The following is a 20513-nucleotide window of genomic DNA, read 5'->3' on the forward strand; positions in this document are numbered from 1 at the left end:
GGTTGTATTTGACATCTGTGATATTTTACTGCTATTATTATTACTATCCATCCCATTCAGATATGTATACCAGAGATGTTACTACTGTATTAAGCAGATTTAATGCATAAAATAGTTTTAACCATGTAAAAGCATTGCTATAAAATACAGTGTTGAAGCAGAACCTCCTTATAGGAAATAACCTAAGTAAAAAACACCATATTTTGTTGTATTTTTTATACAAATCCATTAATCTCATTTAAGCCTTTATAATGGTTCTGATGTACCCAGGGTCACCTTTCTTTAGTCTGCTAAACAGAAACAGAAGGAATTGTGCATGTAGGAAACGAGTGAGTACTTGATTATCTTTGACATTGTATATGAGTCATGTAACTTCTTTCTGCAAAAGGTAGGACAGAAATATTGTAAGGTTGGGCAAGGGTTTCAAGGTAGCCTAGCACAGGCTAAGCATAATGCTCTTACACAAAATTCACGGAAGGTTCCTGTACTTTTTCTTATGTTTCTGGTGTATCTGTCAAGAGTGAGCATCACTCAGCAAAAAGTTGACTGGTAATTGACAGCTAGAACAGTACATGTGTGAATTTTTAGTATCCTTGTTTATTATCCTCCTCATTTGGATTTTGTTTGGGAGGATAAAGAAATAGACATCTTACAGTAAAAGGTCTCTGGAGTTAGTGTCCACTTTTGCCCTGTGGAGGAATCTGTTAAATTACTTTTGTCTCTTGACAGTGGGAAGTGATCTGAAGAGCACATGATCATACTCAGATCAGGATTTTCTCCTAAATGAGACTAAAAATTATTGTGGTAAGGTTTGTGTTCATCATTGAAACTGTGACAAATTTGCTGACTTAGTAAGTACCAGTAATTACATTAAGAGTTTGCATGCCAATCCGTTTCACAGCCTTTAAATTCCTATAGAATACCATTCACTTGTGCTTTTAATTTAAGGCACATTGATGCTTAATGTAGTTAAGAATTGTAGTGATATTGTTGGGTCAAAAAACACCCACAGTTGAATTGCTTGTTCACTATGCAGCTAAGTTTAGATGAACATTTCCTAGGAGACAGACAACTTTTATTTTTGTACATGAACTTCCCTGCCAGATATATACTTAGCTTAGGTCTCAGACGTCACGACCAGAAAATTCAAACTCGCGGCACACGCTACAGGTAGGTCAGGTGATCTACCTTACCCGCCGCTGGGAGGCGGGTGTAAGAAGCCAGTCCCCCTTTCTTGTCCAGATTATTTTCTGTCGCCGCTGGACAACACCTGTTGTTCAGATCTTACAAAATAAGTTAAAATTCGTTCTCGTTTGCCGACGATTTGGATTTTGGTGAAGTACCCTTTGTTTGTTGGCTTGGCATACGCTTTTTGGACTGTTTTTTTTATTTTTCTTTTGGATTTCTCTTACAATATCTATAATCATGGATGATTTCTGAAGTTAAGAAACCTAGTTTATTTAGGGTTTGTTCAGAGAAGGAATGTAAAGTTAGGCTTCCTAAAGCTGCATTGGATCCTCACTCGGTATGTGCGTCTTGTAGAGGGAATGAATGTTCTTTTTATTAACCTTGCAAAGAAGTGTGAGAATTTGGATGAGGATGGTTAAGGAAGGCTCTTTCTTCTTATGTGAGAAAGTTAGAGAAGGATAGGGTGCGCAAGGCTTCTTCAAAGAGTTCTAGTAGATCGAGGGTGAGTGAAGTTGACGCTGAGAATCCTGTAGTAGAAGTAGTTCCTCTCCAGTTTCAGCCCCTGCGCCCAGCTTTGAACCCGAAGATTCCGTTTTTCGGAAGTTGCTTCTGGGAGAGGCCTCGATCAGGAGTAAGGAGAACCTCGCTCGCTCCTCGACAAGGTAAGAGTGATGATAGTGCAAGTGATCAGTTGCAGTGCCCCTAGTGCAGTGGAGGGTGCGTCTGACCGGCTCACTAACGCTTCCAGGCCTAGACCTCTTCCAGACTCCCAGACCCAGTGGGAGGAGGAAAAGTCGAAAGCCGCAGGAAGGTTAGGGAGAACCCCCCACCGGTTAGGCGTCCCCTCGGCAGTTCCTGTTGCTCGTTCCCAGGCTGCCTTGGATCGAACCAAGAAGGAGTTATTACGCCAGTGGCTTCTCGTCATCTTCTCCTCAGCGTAGATGGAGCGCCTCGGAGTCGTCGCGCCCTCTCAAGAGGCCCTGGAAGGATCCTTGCGCCCTTCCTTCCAGCCCCGAATCCTTCGCGGAAGAGCCAGAAGTGGAACGCAAGAGAGCCAAGATTTCGTCGGTTACGCTTCTCCTGTTCGCTCTCGGACTTCGTCCCCTGTAGAGGAGTTTAAGAGATCTCCTGCGCGTATCCTGGCGGGTCTGCAGGCGCAGATTGCGGCTTTAGCGGAGTCTATTGACCGGGACTTCTCATCGTCGGAAGGACGCCTCACTTCCGGTGAAGAAGTCTAAGAAACGTTCCTTCGGCTAAATCTCCTTTGGCTAGAGAAGCTTTTGAGCCTGTTAGTAGGAGTTCAGAAGTGCAGGCTGGAGCTCGGGATCTTTCTTTCTCCCGAAGTAAGGGGCCTCCCTCCTTTCTTCCCAGCAAAGAGTTGTGAGCATGTAGAGTAAGGAGCCAGACAGGCTCTCTCCTCAGGATTTCCGCTCCTCTTCAGTTAGGCGTCAAAGAGCTTGACAGACGTCCAAAGAGCCTCGTTTTTTTCGTCAGGAGCGTAGGAAGAGTTCTTTGCCTGGTGGCCACTCTCCTTTTGACGGACGCTCGGAGCCTAGTAGGCGTCAAGAGCCTAGGTAGGCGCCAAGAGCCTAGTAGGCGCCAAAGAGCCTGGTAGGCGGCAACGGAAGCTTTCTCTCCGTTAGATCACTCCCGATTGGATAGGCGCTCAGAGCCTTGTAAGCGCCGCGCTTCTGACAGGGATTCATCTGTGGATGTTTTCTCTCCCCGTGGCAGGCGTCAAGAGCCTGGCAGGGGTTTTGAGCTCAATAGGCATCAAGAGCCTGGCAGGCGTATTGAGGATGGCAGGCGCCAAGAGCCTAGCAGGCGCAGAGAGCCTGATAGGCGCTCTCCCTTATCCAGACGCTCTTCTGTGGAGTTAGAATCTGTTTCCGACAGACGGGCCTCCACTTGTAGGCGCTCTCCTAGTAGGCGCTCCCCAAGTAGGCGCTCCTAGCAGGCGCTCCCCAAGTAGGCTCTCTCCTGGGAGGCGCTCTCCCTAGTAGGCGCTCTCCAACTAGGCGCTCTCCTAGTAGGCTCTCTCCTGGGAGGCGCTCTCAAAGTAGGCGCTCTCCTGGTAGGCGCTCTCCTGGTAGGCGCTCCCCGTGTAAGCTCTCCAGTGGTTTTTCTCCCAGTAGGCGCTCTCGAACAGGCGCTCTCCAAGGATTAGGTCTCCTCCGGGCAGTAGAGCTTCTAGACGTCATTCTTCGGAAGAATTTGTTGGTGATTCGGAGGGAGATTTGCCCAAGGATGCTTCGGTTTCTTCGTATAAGAGACTTACAGACCTCCTCTTGCAAGATTTTGGGGAGTCTCTTTCGGCCGTTGCTCCTCCGTCTCCTCCGTCCTTATTTTCAACGACCATACGGCTAAGAAGTCTTCAGTCGTTAAGATGAAGCCTACAGTGTCTATGAAGAAGGCTCTGAAGAACTTTGACGACTGGTTGCTTTCAAAAGAAGAGAAAGGCAAGACAGTTTTTTCTTTTTTCTTTTCCCCCGTCCAAGCTGACGGGTAAGATGGGGTTCTGGTACGAGTCAGGAGAGCCCTGTTGGTCTAACTCTTCCCTCTTCTGCAGACTCGGACTTCTCTTCGTTGGTTGATTCGCACGTCGCTCGGCGCTGAATTCTGCGAAGACGACGTGGGGTATGAGCGAGTTGGATCACCTTCTGAAGGAATGTTCCGAGTCTTAGAAGTTTTTAACTTTCTTGACTGGACCCTTGGAGTGTTGGCTAAGAGGGACTCAAGAGCAAGACACTCTTTCGCCTGAAGACCTCCACGCAGTCTGTCTTGCATGGACAAGGCAGTGAGAGACGGTTCCGGGGAAATTGCTTCACTTTTTTGTGCAGGAGTGGTAAAGAAGAGGGCCGTTTTCTGCTCTTTTCTTACCAAGGCGGTTTCTCACGCACAGAGAGCTTCCTTGCTGTATTCACAGCTTTCCCCGCAACTCTTCCCCAAGAAGACTATTAATGATATCTCCAGCTCGTTATCAGCAAAAGCGACTCAGGATATGCTAGCTCGCTCGGCTAGAATTCCAAAACCTTCGTTTCAATAGAAGACGAAGAAAGAGGCTCAAAGTAAGCAAGAACCCTTTCGAGGAGGACCTTCGTCTCGCTCTTCTTCCTCCAGAGGTTCGAGACCACCTAGAAGAGGAGGACCTTCTCCGGTCTATTAGGGCGGGCCAAGAAGTAGTTCGTGTGTCCTCCAGACAACTGTGGGTGTCCAGACTCTGAATCTTTGCAGATGTCTGAGCACGAAAGGGGGCGGACAACTGGTCCCTCGCGATCATCAAGATGGGGATACCTCATTCCCTTTATCTCGAGACCACCCTTGACCACCACTCCAAGGGCACTGGTGGCCAAATACAAAGACCCACTAATGAATCAAGCCCTCGCTCTAGCGGTAGAGCTGATGTTAGAGAAAGAGGCAATAGAGATGGTTCAGGACCTTCTTTCAGCGGGTTTTACAAAACGTCTGTTCCTAGTTCCCTAAGAACTCAGGAGGATGGAGACCGGTTCTGGACGTGAGCGCCCTGAATGTCCCTTTGTGAAGAAGAGGAAGTTCGCTATGGAGACGAACGTCAATCAGTCTTTAGCAGCTCTTCGTCCCGGGGACTGGATGGTGTCGCTGGACCTTCAGGACGCTTACTTCCATGTACCGATCTATCCTTCTTCTCGCAAATTTCTCAGATTCATGTGGGGTAGGGAACGTTTTTCAGTTCAGGGCCCTATGCTTCGGCCTTTCCACGGCCCCCCAAGTATTCACAGGACTGATGAAGAACGTTGCCCAGTGGCTTCATCTCGAGGGAGTGAGGATTTCCCTCTACTTGGACGATTGGCTTATCAGGGCCAAATCCAAGGAGAAATGTCTGGAGGACTTACGAGTGATACGTTTTGGATCTAGCAGTTCTCTGGGTTTGCTAGTGAATTTCGAGAAGTCACAGCTAATCCCCAGTCAAGAGCGTATCTATCTGGGGATTCTGATGGCTTCTCAGGTTTTTCGGGCGTATCCGTCCCAAGAGAGGATAACCCGAGGTTTGGAGAAGGTAGCAATCTTTCTAGAGAAAGATGTATGCACAGCGAGGGAGTGATGAGTCTGTTGGGGACACTCTCCTCGCTGGAGCAATTCGTTTCTCTAGGAAGGTTGCACCTCAGACCCCTACAGTTCTTCCTGACGAGGAACTGGGATCGGAAATCTCAAGGTCTGGACTTTGCGTTCAAGATTTCGCAAGAGATAAAGGAGGATCTACGTTGGTGGCTAAACCCTCTATTGTTCAAGGAAGGCCTTTCCTTGCAGGTTCGGAAACCCCAACCTAGTGTTGTATGCAGACGCTTCGGACAAGGGTTGGGGAGCTACTCTCGGGTCGAGAGAAGTGTCAGGCACCTGGATGGGGGATTCAAGGTTGGGTCCTGGCACATCAACAAGAAGGAGCTAACAGCGATTTGGTTAGCTCTCAAGACCTTCGAACCCCTCGTAAAAGGGAAATAATGTTTCAGATCAACTCCGACAACACTACAGCCCTGGCTTACATTCGGAAACAGGGGGGACTCACTCTTTCTCCCTGTACGAGACCAGCGAGATCGCTCCTCTTGTGGTCAGAGGAAAGGAACATAAGGCTTCTCACCAGGTTCGTACAGAGAAAGAAATGTCAGAGCGGATCTGCTAAAGCAGAAGGAATCAAGTCCTTCCCTCAGAGTGGACTCTGCACGCGGACCGTATGCCAGGAGCTGTGGAGGACGTGGGGCAGGCCCATCTCGATCTATTTGCGACCTCCAGGAATGCGCGGATAGATCTATACTGCTCCCCTATTGCAGACCCAAGAGCAGTGGCAAATAGATGCATTCCTGATGGATTGGAGGAATCTGGATCTTTACGCGTTCCCGCCTTTCAAGATTATAGGGGAAAACGTTAAGGAAATTCGCAGCGTCAGAGGGAGCAAGGATGACGTTGATAGCTCCGTTCTGGCCCGCCCACGACTGGTTCACAGAGGTACTGGAATGGCTGGTGAATGTCCCAAGATCCCTACCTCTAAGAGTCGATCTGCTCAAACAGCCCCACTTTCGACAGGTTTCACAAAAACCTCCCCGCTCTCAGTCTGACTGGATTCAGACTATCAAGAGTCTCGTCAGAGCTAAGGGCTTATCGCGAAGTCTGCAAGGGCTATTGCCAATGCACGTAGACCTTCCACATCTAGAGTCTACCAGTCGAAGTGGGATGTTTTCAACGCTGGTGCAGGACTCATAAAGTTTCCTCCTCCAGTACCTCTGTGGACTCAGATAGCAGATTTCCTTATCTTCCTGAGGGAAAAATGTGGGTTGGTTGTCTCCACCATCAAGGGATACAGGAGCATGCTTTTGTTTTCCTCAGTTTTGTTTTTTCGTCATAGAGGATTAAACATATCTGAGGACAAGGACCTCCATGATTTAATCAGATCGATTTGAAACGGTTAAAAGAACCTCCTCCTTTAGTGCCTAGCTGGAATCTAGATGTCGTGCTGCTCTTCCTGAGGTCCTCAAGGTTCGAACCTCCCATACTGCTTCGTTCAGAGACCTTTCGATGAAGACACTTTTTCTCTGTGCGTTAGCGTCAGCGAAGAGGGTCAGCGAGCTGCAGGCTATAGAAGGTGAGGTAGGTTTCCAAGGAGGCTCCGCGGTTTTGCTCTTTCTTCCGGCTTTCCTAGCCAAGAATGAAAACCCTTCTTCGCCGTGGCCCAGGAGCTTCGAAATCAAAAAGCATTATCCTCTTAGTTGGGACAGAAGAGGAGAGATCTCTTTGCCTGGTGAGAAGCCTGAAATATTATCTTCAGAGGAAGAAAAGACTTGCTGCTAATGAGAGCAATCTCTGGTGCTCTGTAAGGGACCCCAGTAGGCCCTTATCTAAAAATGCACTCTCATTCTTTATCAGGAATGTTATTAGAGAAGCACACACTTCTTGCAATCAGCAACAGTTTAACCTTCTGAAAGTCAAGGCGCACGAAGTACGGGCCATCGCGACGTCTTTGGCTTTCAAGAAGAATTTGTCATTACAAAACCTTATGAAGGCCACGTTTTGGAGGTGTGAATCAGTCTTCTCTAATCACTACCTAAAGGACGTATCGATTACGTAGGATAAGTGTTTTGGGCTAGGCCCTTACGTATCGGCGGATTCAGTGCTGGGGCAGGGAGCTGAAACACATCCTTTTTAATCCTTTTTCCCTGTTAGTTTTAAGTTTGAGTTTTTTTTTTGGTTGTATCGAAGGAAGGTTGCAGGAGGCAGCTCCTTCTTTCGTATACTAATGTTAGTATTTGGTTTTAGGTTAGGTTGATCGGTTGGTGCTTGAGGGCTCCTTGCCATAATTGGTAAGTTGATAGGGCTCTGGCATGTAAGCGGGTTGATCCCCATTGACCAGATCCTGCTTGGATTCTGCCAAGTAAGTGGACTCAGTTCCCATAGGTAGACCCAAAGAGTTCTTCAGCCATAGGTCACACCCTCGCTGAGACTCTTTAGGCAACGCAGACTAATAGACAGTAACTATCAAGTCTTCTGCCTAATCAGGTAAGAACCAGAGGTTTATATTATGTATTCCTTTAACATGTGTTGTCCCCACTTTCTAAGTAAGTTTTTTTTTTAAATGTGTCTCTTTCCCTCCACCAAGGGTGTCAATCAGCTAAGTATATATCTGGCAGGGAAGTTCATGTACAAAAATGATATTGTTAGTATACAATAAAGTTTTGTACATACTTACCTGGCAGATATATACGATTGATGGCCCCGCCCAGCCTCCCCTCAGGAGACAGGTGGAAGAAAATAACCTGACAAGAAAGGGGACTGGTTCTTACACCCGCCTCCCAGGCGGCGGGTAAGGTAGATCACTGACCTACCTGTAGCGTGTGCCGCGAGTTTGAATTTCTGTCGTGACGTCAGAGACCTAAGCTAAGTATATATCTGCCAGGTAAGTATGTACAAAACTTTATTGTATACTAACAATATCATGTTTCAGGTACAGTACCATAGATCATTTTGAAATTGATTGTAAACACTACTAGTTTCAGGTGAGCAGTTAAGAAAATGTTTACAAGTGGAACTTATTGCTTGTATCAGAAACAAGTGATCACTTGCAGGGAGATTTGGACAGCTGTGGGAGATGAAATAGATTGTAAATGCTTCAGAAACTTATTGCCAACTGTCATGAATTTTCCATTGGACAGAGCAAGCTGGAGAAATGCATCACATCTTATCCTAATTCTGTAGTAGTTGGCCATTAGTAAAATAAGAGCTTTGTAGAATTGAAGGATAGATTTTGAAATATAATTTTTTCAAGAACAGTGGGTTCAGTTTTTTTTCAGCCCACTGTCATTGAACACAGCATATGAATTAGTGGGTGAGGGGGATAATTCAAGCAGCAGAGTAGTAGTCGCCTGTGAGAATGACTCAAAAATGCTTTGTAACTCCCTTTCCTGAAATCAAGCATAAATAAGAGGAGAGGTTGTTATTTGTGGAACTTTGAAACTATATTGCAAGTTAGTATGTGTTAAAACCTTTTTCCTTTTTTTTTCCGGTATTTTACTGTACATGAGAATATTGACTGTAATTATCCATAATCAGTACAGTACTATTGCCGATCAAATGCTAAGCCTCTCTTACTTGACCAGATTTATTTATTGTGGAAATGATCTCAAAGAAGAATAGAAAATGTCTGATATATTAATTAGGATTGGGCTTCATATTTCTTTAACCTTTTACGATTGGGGCAGACACTTTGTCTAGCAGTTTTTCCTATTGTATTAGAAAACCATTAATTTTTTGTTCTGTTTTTCTAGCTTGTTTACAGAAGGTTATAGTTTATTAGGAAGGTGATTTAAGACCGTAAATTGTGAAAGCTTCAGTTTGCAAGTATAAATCTGTATTTGGATGATTGTTGAAAATATGAGAGATTTTTCTCTATTCTAAACTGTAATTGAAGCATTTTTTTTTTTTTTTTTTTTTTTTTTTTTTTTTTGTTTTTTTTTTTTTTTTTTTTTTTTTTTTTTTTTTTTTTTTTTTTTTTTTTTTTTTTTTTAGTTGAGTTGAACTCTGTATTAGCCAATGTTTTGTGACTCAAACAATTTTGAAATTGTACTTAACTTGGAAAAGTTAACAAAATTAGCTGCTTAAAGAGAGTAATCAGGTTTCAGTCCGTGTTCTGTGTTATTTCAAAGGCCTTTCAGAATGGGTGATCCTTTAATGTCATCCATTTTTATTTTTATAAACCAAGTTGTTAGACCTCTCAGATTTGTAGCTGCAAATCACCGCAATTATGCTCGATATTACTGAATTAGACTGACACTAGGTATTTATAAAAATGGGTGTTACAATTACTTGAAGAAGAGTGCAGAATAATCTTGAGCATTAAAAATTACTTAATAAAAGAAATATTAGGAAGAAGAGTTTTGGTAATGAAAACTTGCAATGTATCAAGCAGTGGAAAGTTTCAGCCGCCGCCAGCTGATATTTTATTGATAAGGGCTTCAATAAGTTTACTACTTTTATTCAGAGTACAGGTATTTTATGCTAAAAATGGAAATAAGTATCACAGCTCAGATATTTAGTATACTCTATTGTCTGTCAAATGATTTCAGATAAATTTGATGACATCAGGCAAAGGATATAGCACTGTATTATATTGGGATTGCTTATGTATGAGTTCATTAGTTCTGTTAGAACCTGTGAAGTTTCACCCACTGAAAGCATACTATTTACATTTTGTTATCAATTGTGGGGTAATTAGTTTATTTGCGGTGCTATATGTATATGATGTTAGATTATTCTTAATATATTTTTGCAAGAAAAATGGTTGAAGATTTTTCTTAATGCATTTGTTGCTAGAAAAATGTTTGAAGATTATTCTTAATACATTCGTTCCCAAAAAATGTTTGAATGGTATACTATTTATGAGATTTTTAGAAAGTGAAATTAAAATGATATACTATTATATGAAGCAACTTTTCTTTTAAATGACTGGAAGTAAAGGTACTGTGTTTGAATAATTACAGCATGTTTTATCTGGAAGGTGGTACAGTATTCATATTGTTGTGAATCATGCTACTTTAATATTTGTTAATTATTTTTAATGTTGATGAATTTAATTATATATAATGAAATTTTTAGCTTTTTTTCTGGAGGTAGATACTGCATTACAGATGTTACATTCAAGAAAGAAGACTGACATACGTATGCATAGATTCTAAGTTAGCATGTAAAAAGACTATTTTCAATATTCCTTTTCAGGGGGAAGAATGATTAAGTACCAATTCATTTCCAAGTTTTGTTTTGTTTTCAGACATTGACATACAATAACAAGAGGCTAACTTGTTATATTTGAGATATTTTGAACTTGTAGGTGAATGTGGACTTGGAGCTGGAAATTGTACAGTCATTGCAGCATGGCCATGGGGGTTGGACTGATGGCATGTTTGAATGCCTTGGAACAACTGGAACTGTTGTTGGGATTGACGAAGACCATGATATCGTTGTGGCTTATCCATCTGGTAACAGGTAATGCAAGTTTATAAAATTCATATTATAATAGTTTCACCAGATCACTGGATGAAATTCTCAGTTGTCATGGACATGCCAATAATAGAAGCTTTATTTTACCCAATATTCTCTAATTTAGTTCCTCAAGAAGTATAGAATTGTTCTGCATTATAAACTTTGAGATTTGACGTTGTAACCTTGATCTCTGCTGTGATCTGGAATTGGATTGTAGAATGATTTTTAGAATATGTAGTTTGTTTTTAAATAGAAATAACTTTTTTCATATAAACTCATCATTTAAAATTAGCCCAAATTTAAAAGAACACAGACATCATCTTGTGGGTACAGCTCAGATACCCAGGTCCCAGGCAGAAATCGGGCTTGTTCTTTTGTTGCTGAACTACGAGCTGTGAGAAAAATGGCTACATATGAAGTGGTAAATTTTGTTTCACAGGAAGCTGTTTACATATACTTAGCTCAAATCATATTTAGGAGGGAAGGATTGAGTTGCTGATGGCCCCAGTCTTGCTAACTGAGATGTGGGACATGGTGGTCTTATTAAACTATTTTATGAGAGTAATATGTAATTATCTGAATCCAAGTTCAGGCATGGATTCAAAACAAATTAAAGTCAGTAGCACATGTGCCTAAGACCCTTAAGGGGAAGTAGAGAGTTGAAAGACTAAACAATATCTCCTAAGGGATATTTCTGGAAGTGGCTAAAGCAGCATCTCCGAACAGGCTAATAAATCTGGAGAATTACTATTTAGAGAATGCCTTTGAAGGAAAAAAGGTGACAAGGAAAAGTACTAAGCAGGAAACTTCTCTCAAAGAGGGGATAATTTGCCCTACTGTTGATACAGAAAATTAGAACCAATCAAATGATCTCAGTGCGCTGAATGCCCCCTCGGCTCCGGCGCTTGGCTATGTGCCAAAAATTTTATGATCTAATCTAATCTAATCTAATGATCTCAGTGTTACATGTATAAGATGAAAACTCATTAATGTCCTTGGCACCTTGTCATACATCCCACAAAGGGTGAGTCAACATTAGTATCTGATTCTTGAATAAGTGGAGATACAAGTGCATAATTTGAAAGGCATGTGAGAAAGTGGCTGTAATCCATGTCACCATCACCCAGAAAACAGGAATGCAGAGAACACAGTAGTTGGTTCAGGAAAGTTAGAACTCTTGCTTTGAAGTATTTTGAAATATTATAGTCACCAGAAGACTGTATCCAACATCAGAAGACCTATGAGTTCAAAGTGCTCAAGTTGAGGTTAGGGAGGTTATGAAATCCCTTGAAAGGAAACAGAGTTAAAACCTTGAGAACGAATTGGTAGTAATTCACTCTTTGGGAATGAGGTGCCTTGTCAAAAACAAGTTGGGTAGCTACGGGGAAAAGTGGTGTAGGAATCATTTCCTTCATGTCACTTACCCAGTCAGAGGATGACATGAATATAGTTCCATTTTTCTTCACCTTAGAGTAAACCTTTGAAGAATCATAGGTACATGATCTTTTATTCTTTTGAGAGAAAAAGAATTGAAATAAAAATTTGCTATCCTAACCTTTTTATCATGATTATCATTGTTTTTTATGCCATTATTATGATTAATAGTACAGTATTAAGTTTTGAAAAGAATTAAGACATGAGTAAAAGTTGATTACTCTATAACCCTTTGAGATTTTTATGATTTCTGGCAATCTTTGAGATTGTAATGATTGAAAAGGACGTCATCCATTGTAATGATTGAAAAGGACATCATCCATAAAAAGTTTTTAGACAATTTAAACTGATCATTTTTACTTGATTTCCATTTTTAAGCACTGCAATGAATTAAAAGTTCGTATCCAGCTTCAAAATAATTTACAGTAAGCTGTAAAAGAAAAATGTTAACGTGCCCACAAGTGGCCCGAGGATGATCTACCAAAGACGAAATTTATTTATGAACCTCCCTACACCCAAGAAAGTGAAACGGTTAATCTGGCTTTCCGTTTGTCAAGTGATTTGCATTTGTTTTCATGCTCTGGCATACTTCAAGTGAATTTTTTTTCAGATGGACTTTCAACCCAGCTGTTCTTACAAAGGTTGGCGGAGGTGTTGTGATGAGCAATGAAAGTAGTACCAGCCAACAATTCAGTGTTGGTGACCTTGTGCAAATTTGTGCAGACTTAGAACGTATTAAAATTCTTCAGAGAGGACATGGCGAATGGGCAGAGGCTATGGTCCCGGTTAGTATATACTATTCTCATTTAAATGTTCATTAATTGTTCTGATAATGTTAGTAAACTCTACATACAGTGTAGATGGTGTGTAAATATTATTTATTTAACTTGTACTGTCAGTCTCTATTTTTATGGTTCTTAACCTTATATAGCACTTTGAATACAGTATACATAGTGACAGGGTAATTGGTAAATAATTCTTGTGTGGTAGGGAAGATGGTAACCTGGCATCAAGTTCAGGTGTGCGATATTCATGATTTCCTTGACTGTTTTAATCATGCGTGTAATTGCTTTTTAATAATTGTAACATGCTTTTTGTTCAGATTTAAAATCCTCAAAATTGGGAATATGTCCAAAATTATAGACAGGAGAAGTTTAGAGATATTGGTGATGTTTGACCAAAGGACAGCAGACATTGTTCATCTCATGCATACACGTATCCAGGTATCAGATTAGGTTCTTTCAGCAGATGAGACCACACCTTAAATGCCAAGTAGTCATGTTAGCTGGGGACTCCCAACCCAACAGATTGCCATTATGAGTTTCACAACCCTAAACTAGAGAGTGGATGTATCTATCATGTGTTCATGGCTCCTTGGGCTTCCTGGCATTGTAACTTTGAAAAAATTAGCACCTTACATTTATTCTCCCCTCTTGGACTTTTGATAAAACCATTTGATGCAATGTCATTTTAACTTTTATATTGATATCGAAATCTTCATTGTTCCTAAACAAATACATAATTGCATTAAATTTCTCCCCTGGTTTAGACCTTAGGTAAAATTGGACGTGTGCAGCAAATATATCATGACAACGACCTTAAAGTGGAAGTTTGTGGCACTTCTTGGACTTACAATCCAGCAGCAGTTACCAAAGTTGCCTCAGATGGAGCTGTGCCTGGGGCTGCTAGTGGAGGTAAGTTGTATATTTATTAAACTGTTAAAATACTGCAAAATGTTGCTGGGATTTGATATGAAATGAAATATTTCGTAGCTGAATACCATAAGATGGTTATGCTGATATATAACAAGTGTGATGATTTCAGTTAATAAAAGTCTATCATTTCAAAAACATTTTCCCCTCCCAACAAGTATTTTGTTCATGAAACTTACCTGTCAGATATATATATAGCTGTATTTTCTGAAGTCCGACAGAATTTCAAAAACTTCCGACACACGCAGTGGTCGGCCAGGTGGTTAGTACCCATTCCCGCCACTGGGAGGCGGGTATCAGGAACCATTCCCATTTTCTATTCATAATTTTTCTGTCGCCGGTGCTGAAAACACCTGTTTTCAGTACCTCCCGTCTTAGGATTTTGGAAACTTCATTGCCGCTAAGTATCCTAATTGTCTTTTGATTTATTTACTTGGATTTGTGGCTAGGCATACGCTATCTTAAATTGATTTGAATTTGATTCATTTTTGCATAAGATATCTGAATCTAGTTAGGCTAGTTTCAGAGGGTGTTGTCTGCAAAGATAGGGTGTGGCTACCGAAAGCTTTGGTAGATCCGCACTTGGTATGCACGAGGGGTTTGGGTCTTGCTTCTTTGTTGAGATTTGTCATGTAAGGAGTGTGAGACTTTGTCTATTCCGTAAGGAAGACGTATGATTCGTATGTACGCAATTACTCAGTAAACATGTCTAATTCCGTAAGGAAAAAGTATGATTTGTATGTACGCAATTAATCAGTAAACAAAAGTCAGGGTAGTGAACCTGCTAACCTTCCTGTAGACTTTATTTTGCCTAACCCTATAGTATGGCCTACGGGTTATGAATATGTCTGCGAGAGGTGATCGCTCTCCTTCATTGTTGTGAAGAGTGCTACTTCTGTTATTGTTACTCCTAACCCTGTAATGTTGCCTTCGGACCCTAAAACAGTGTCTGTAGAGGTTATTGCCCTTTTCTCTTATACTCTTTCGATTCGTAACTTAGAATCGAAAGTGCTTGCTTTAGAGAGCAATAGTGAAGTGGCTAAGTGCAGTGATAGTGCCCCTTGTGTAGTGGAGGGTGCGTCAGATCGGCCTTATAACGCCTCTAGGTCTAGACCTCTGTCGGACTCCCAGGACCACAGGGAGAGGGCATGTCGAAAGCCGAAGGAGGGTTACGAGGAACCCCCACCGATCTGGCGTGCCTTCGGCAGTTTCTGATGAAAATCCCCAGACTGCCAAAGTTCGTGCACGTGCACGAATCCTGAAGGATTGCTTCTCGTCCTCCGAGGCGTCCTCCGCAAGGGTTGGAGCTCTCGGACTCGGAAGGACTCGCGCCCTCTAAGAAGCTTTAGAGAAGAGGAAGCTTCATGTCCTATCTCTCGTCAGGAGGGAACGTCAGATCCGCCCCATAACGCCTCTAGGCCTGGACCTCTGTCGGACTCCCAGGACTAGGGAGAGGGCATGTCGAAAGCCGAAGGAGGGTTACGGGGAACCCACATCGATCTGGCGTCCCTTCGGTAGGACCTGTTGACGTTTCCCAGGCTGCGGAAGATCGTGCACGGTGCACGAATCTCGAAGGACTCGCGCCCTCTAAATAGAAGCTTTATAGAAGAGGACGCTTCACGTCCCCTCACTCTCTCGTTATGCGTTTCAGTGAGAAGTAAGAAGGCGAACGTCGCCTGATCACGTGTACGTCTTTCCACCGAGAAATATGACCTCGGGTTTCGGCTTTTCGCAAAGGTGGATGGAGTTAAGGAAAGCTCAAGGGAAGATCTCGTTTTCTCTACCGCAGTCAAGACTTTGCGATAAGGCAGTTACGGGTTATGTAAAGGCTCGACGTCTCGGCGACGTTCAGTAGGATTCTTGCAAAGGCATTCATCAAAAGGATGCTCTTCAGGAAAGTGCAAGACAGGACTTCCTTTGCCACCTTTGCCATACTGCCAATAAATTTTAAGCTTTAGCAGGCATTAGTTGTGATACGGGAGAGGAAGCTGGTTGGAGAGTTTCTTCCTCTTCCCAGGATAATTTTGCAAGCTTTTTAGCCCATCTGAAAGGGTTTTTCAGATGATAGATTTTGTTATTAGTTTCTAGTCAGGACTACGCTGCCGAATTGAACATCGTCGTTCTCCTGCTGTAAGCCCTGTCTCTTACAGGATTCTTTCCCCTTTCTCGTTTGAGACGGGAATCGGAAAAATAAAATGCTCGACTTCCTGGATTACGTTTTGTCAATTCAGTGACTTTCCCCCATTGACAATATACTATCGTTTTGTCAAGTAAGTGGTATCCCTCATTGACAAAATATCTCTTTGTCCCGTAAATAAATGGGTTAGTTCTCATTGACAAACATCTCTTTAACTTGATATTACGTAAGCGAATAAGCTCTTATTGACAAGATTCGGAAGAGCTCTCATTCGTCATTCGCAGACTCGTACAAGAAATAGACTTGTAGACTACGTCAATGAACCCTTATGTCCAATAACATAAGAAGCTTGAGCTGTCTGCTTCGATTCTCTAAGTTTTGTTCATGAAACTTGCCTGTCAGATATGTATGTAGCTGTATTTCCGAATTCAGCTATATATATGGTCTGCCAGGTAAGTATGAACAACTTTATTGTTGATATAATAAAATATTTTGCCTTGCGTTATTTTACTACTGGTTGGTTCAAGTCATACACGCTTGCTGTAGTTACCTCTTCGGATGGCAACCGAGAGGTCTATTGTCTATTATTTTAAGGACATTTAATCGTTACTCCCTGCAGCCTTCCAGGAGTTTCCGATTTATCTTTTACCGTTGTATGGTAGTGTTCTGACGACACAAACGCATCTATATATTTAGCGTTTTCTGTTTCGCTTAAATATACCAGACTTGAGAGTCTCTTTTTGCTCAAAAAATAACGGACCTATTTCTTTGTAGAATAGGGTAGCTGGCAACCCAGACATAAAGTTAAGAAGACGACGTTCGTAAGCTGCTGGCTGCTGCTGTCTGACTGTCCAAGTTCCAACCGAGCCAGTAACAGATCGTGCGCTGTCATGCGCTGTAGGTTACGTCTCTCTCTCCTGTAGCCATCTTGCTTGGTGAGACGTACCCGCGTGAAGTCACAATAATCAACAGATATCACAAGTTTAACATACGACTAGAATTGAGAAATATCTAGAAGTGTTCGTGAACTATCGGTGATAAGATTAGTGTGAAAATAGTAGGATAAAGCGTCTTCTAAGTTAGTTTATCAAGTGTAATACTATAAATCAGAACAAGATGGCAGTAAGTTCCAACTGCGGGAAGAGGTGGCGTAATTTGGCGTGTTTAGCAAATTCGCAATATGATGAGGTAGCAGGAAGGGAACTGGCATTTCTCATCTATGAAATCAGCAACAGTCCTAACCAAAAAGATACAAAAAGCATTCATAAGATATATTAGAAGGATATAATCCTTCAAACTGGAACAAATCTAATGAAAACATCTTGAAAATAATTGAAGAAGTTCCAAATAAAATCCAAGTGGTCAAGAGACTCATAAGAAAATATACATAACCAACATATTCCGACAAAGAAAATGAATAAGGTGAATCTTGTGAATATCCTAATTGATGCATTAGGAAAAAGAATGCCAAAAGCATGCAAACTGTGTAAGGTTTGTATAGCATAGTCAATCCACAAAACCTAATCAGAAAATGTGCTGCATGCAACATTCCGACCCATCCACAGTGTGCTGAGGTAATACAAGATTTGAGAAAAGATACAAGAATTTTTTGTTCAACATGTCTATCATGGATAGACAATGTTATTAAATCAAGATTGAATGTACAAATAGTTGAGGATGAAGAGAGAAGAAGGAGAGGAAGAAGAGAAGAAAAAGAAGAAGAGGAAAACGGAAGAGAAGTAAACAAAAATGAAATGACAGAAAAAAAATAAGGGAAAACAAAGAAACAAGATAAAAGTATGGGATGCAGAGATACTCATTGATACTACATATGAGGCAATAAAGCAGCATACCTACTGAAGAAATAAATTACGATATGACAACAGAAAAGCAAATCCCGAAGAGGCTCTACCCAGATCTATACAATGACGGGAAAGAGGAAAAAATAGACAAGAAAAGACAAAATCTGCAACCTTTTGAAAAGAGGGAATTGCAGATTTGGAGAAAGATGTTACTACAAACATCCTAAGATATGTCAAAACTATGAAATATATGGTAAATGTGCATACTTAGATGGATATGGGGATGATTGCAGAGATCTGCATCCAAAAATATGTAAAAAACCTAAAAGAAGGAAAAGGATGTAAGTTCGACAAAAAAATGCAAATACATGCACCCTGTAGCCATGAATCATAATCAAATAAATAACCAACCAAGTAATAAAATCCAAAATAAGAAAGAAACAAATAAAGAGAGAAATCAAGAATATCAGGTAAAAGAGAAAAGCAAACCACCAATGAGATATGCAGAGGTGTCAGCAAAAAATTTCAAAGCATCAGCTCCGAAATTCTACTCAAGAGATAATAACTGTATTTATTATGCAAGAGGATATTGCAGAAAGGGAGCGGAGAAAATTGCAGATTCAGACACAAAATTAATAATTATGATGAAGGAAGATCAAATATTATGGAAAAAGTTGGATTTTTTAATGTCAGAAATTTCTGGAAATGAAAAAAAGAACAACATACCAGAAACATGGAAAGAGACATGGGAAAATCCTTATTACTACCAGTATTAAATGAAGGAGAAAACACGCAAACCATCATAGTGATGAATGCGCAGGGTTTAGTTACGAGTAACTCAAAAAGAAAAATAGAGTACTTAGAAGAACTAACCCAAAATGAAAAGAAAATAGATATAATGAATATAAGTGAAACCTGGTATTCCCAAGAGACTGGGAATGATGATCAAATAAAAGGGTTCCAAACTTATAGATCAGATAGAAAAAATAGGAATCAAGGGGGAACCGCAATATGGGAAAGACAAAAAACAAGGAAAAATATATGAGAAATATAGTAACTCAGAATGTGAACTAATAGCGAGAATTTGAATCTGAAAAATTGATGAACATAGTAATATATAAGACTCCTAATACTAAAGAGTTTGACTTAATAATTGAAAAATTGGATGATATATGTAGAAATCACAAGGACTGGACTATTCTCCTATCTGGTGACTTCAACTTTCCTTTCGTAGAATGGAAAGAACGAATAGGAGATTGTGGTTGTACTTATACATATAAAAAAGAGAGTAATAGTAGTGCAGAAGATAAGAGGCAATTTGAAAAGCTATTAGATATGCTACTAGAATACAACATTCAACAAATAAATCACCTGCCAACAGAAGGAAAATACTTTAGACCTAGTATTTGTGAACGAGATGAATTATGTTAAAGAAATAATAGTTTATAATGCGAGTTATTTCAGACCATAATGTCATAAAGAATTAACAGTTCATTCCAAAGCAAGTGAAAAATAGAGATAAGCAAGAAATGAAAAAGTGGGAAGGATATGGAAAATACAACTTCTACAGTAAAATATAAAAAATGGTCAGAAATTAATGAAGAATTAAACAAAGATTGGATAACATTTTCGTAAGTGATGACATAAGGGTAAATACGGAGATATTATATAAAATATTGGAGATAATAGTGGAAAAATATATACCGAAGAAGAAAAGTAAACATCATTCATGCATACCAAGAGACAGAAGGATCTTGTTCCAGAAAATCAGGAAAGTGGAAAAAAGGTCTTGCAAAAGAAAAAAATGCATGGAAGTTATAGAACTAAAAAGTAAGATAGAAAATGCAGAACAAAAGATTATACAATCAAAAGAAATGAAAAACGGGACTTGGAAGAAAAAACCCTATTAAATATCAAGCAAAACCAAACTATTATACTCATATGCGAAGAAGATGAATAAAAGAAGAACTAGAAATAGGCCCTCTGAGAATTGAAGGGAGATTAACGAATGAAAAAAAGGAAATTTGCAACATACTGGCAGAACGATATAAGAGAGAATTCACCCCTAGAATAGATAATGAAGATAATGATATAGAAGTAAGGGATGAAAATAGTGAATATTTAGCTGACATAGATATTAATGAAGCTGATATTGTGCAGGCTATTAATGAAATTAAAATGGAGCTGCTGCAGGGCCTGATGGAATTCCTGCTATTTTGTTAAAGAAAGTAGTTCATTCTATCGCAAAGCCACTTGCAATATTATTAAGAAAAAGTGTAGATACAGGCAAGATATATGATGAGCACAAATTAGCATTATATTACCCCTACTTTCAAAAGTGGATCAAGACTAGAGGCAAGTAATTATAGGCCTGTGAGTCTAACATCACATATTATGAAAGTGTATAAAGAAAGGGTAATGAAGAAAAATATTATGAAACATTTAATAAAAAATAATTTGTTTAACAAAGGACAACATGGTTTCGTACCCGGAAAAAAGTACACAAACCCAACTGTTAGTCCACCGTGAAAACATATTCAAAAATATTGAAAAGCGGAAATGAAACAGATGTGGTTTATTTAGACTTTGCAAAGCTTTTGATAAAGTAGACCATAATATATTAGCGAAGAAAATTAGAAAACACAATATCGTGGATAAAGTAGGAAGATGGTTAAAAGAATTTTTACACAACAGAAAACAGATAGTTATTGCAAACGACGAGAAATCGGATGAAGCCAA

General features: G+C 40.5%; 1 long non-coding RNA gene across 1 annotated transcript; it reads left to right on the plus strand.

The window, feature by feature from the left end:
• The first annotated feature begins 10542 nt into the window (after positions 1-10542).
• Positions 10543-13811, plus strand: LOC135196078 (uncharacterized). The gene is made up of 3 exons (XR_010310317.1): positions 10543-10692; positions 12734-12908; positions 13673-13811. It is a non-coding gene; the product is annotated as an uncharacterized LOC135196078 (long non-coding RNA).
• The last annotated feature ends 6702 nt before the right edge of the window (positions 13812-20513 follow it).

Source organism: Macrobrachium nipponense, chromosome 17 (assembly GCF_015104395.2).
Source record: "Macrobrachium nipponense isolate FS-2020 chromosome 17, ASM1510439v2, whole genome shotgun sequence".
NCBI classification, from domain to species: domain Eukaryota; kingdom Metazoa; phylum Arthropoda; class Malacostraca; order Decapoda; family Palaemonidae; genus Macrobrachium; species Macrobrachium nipponense.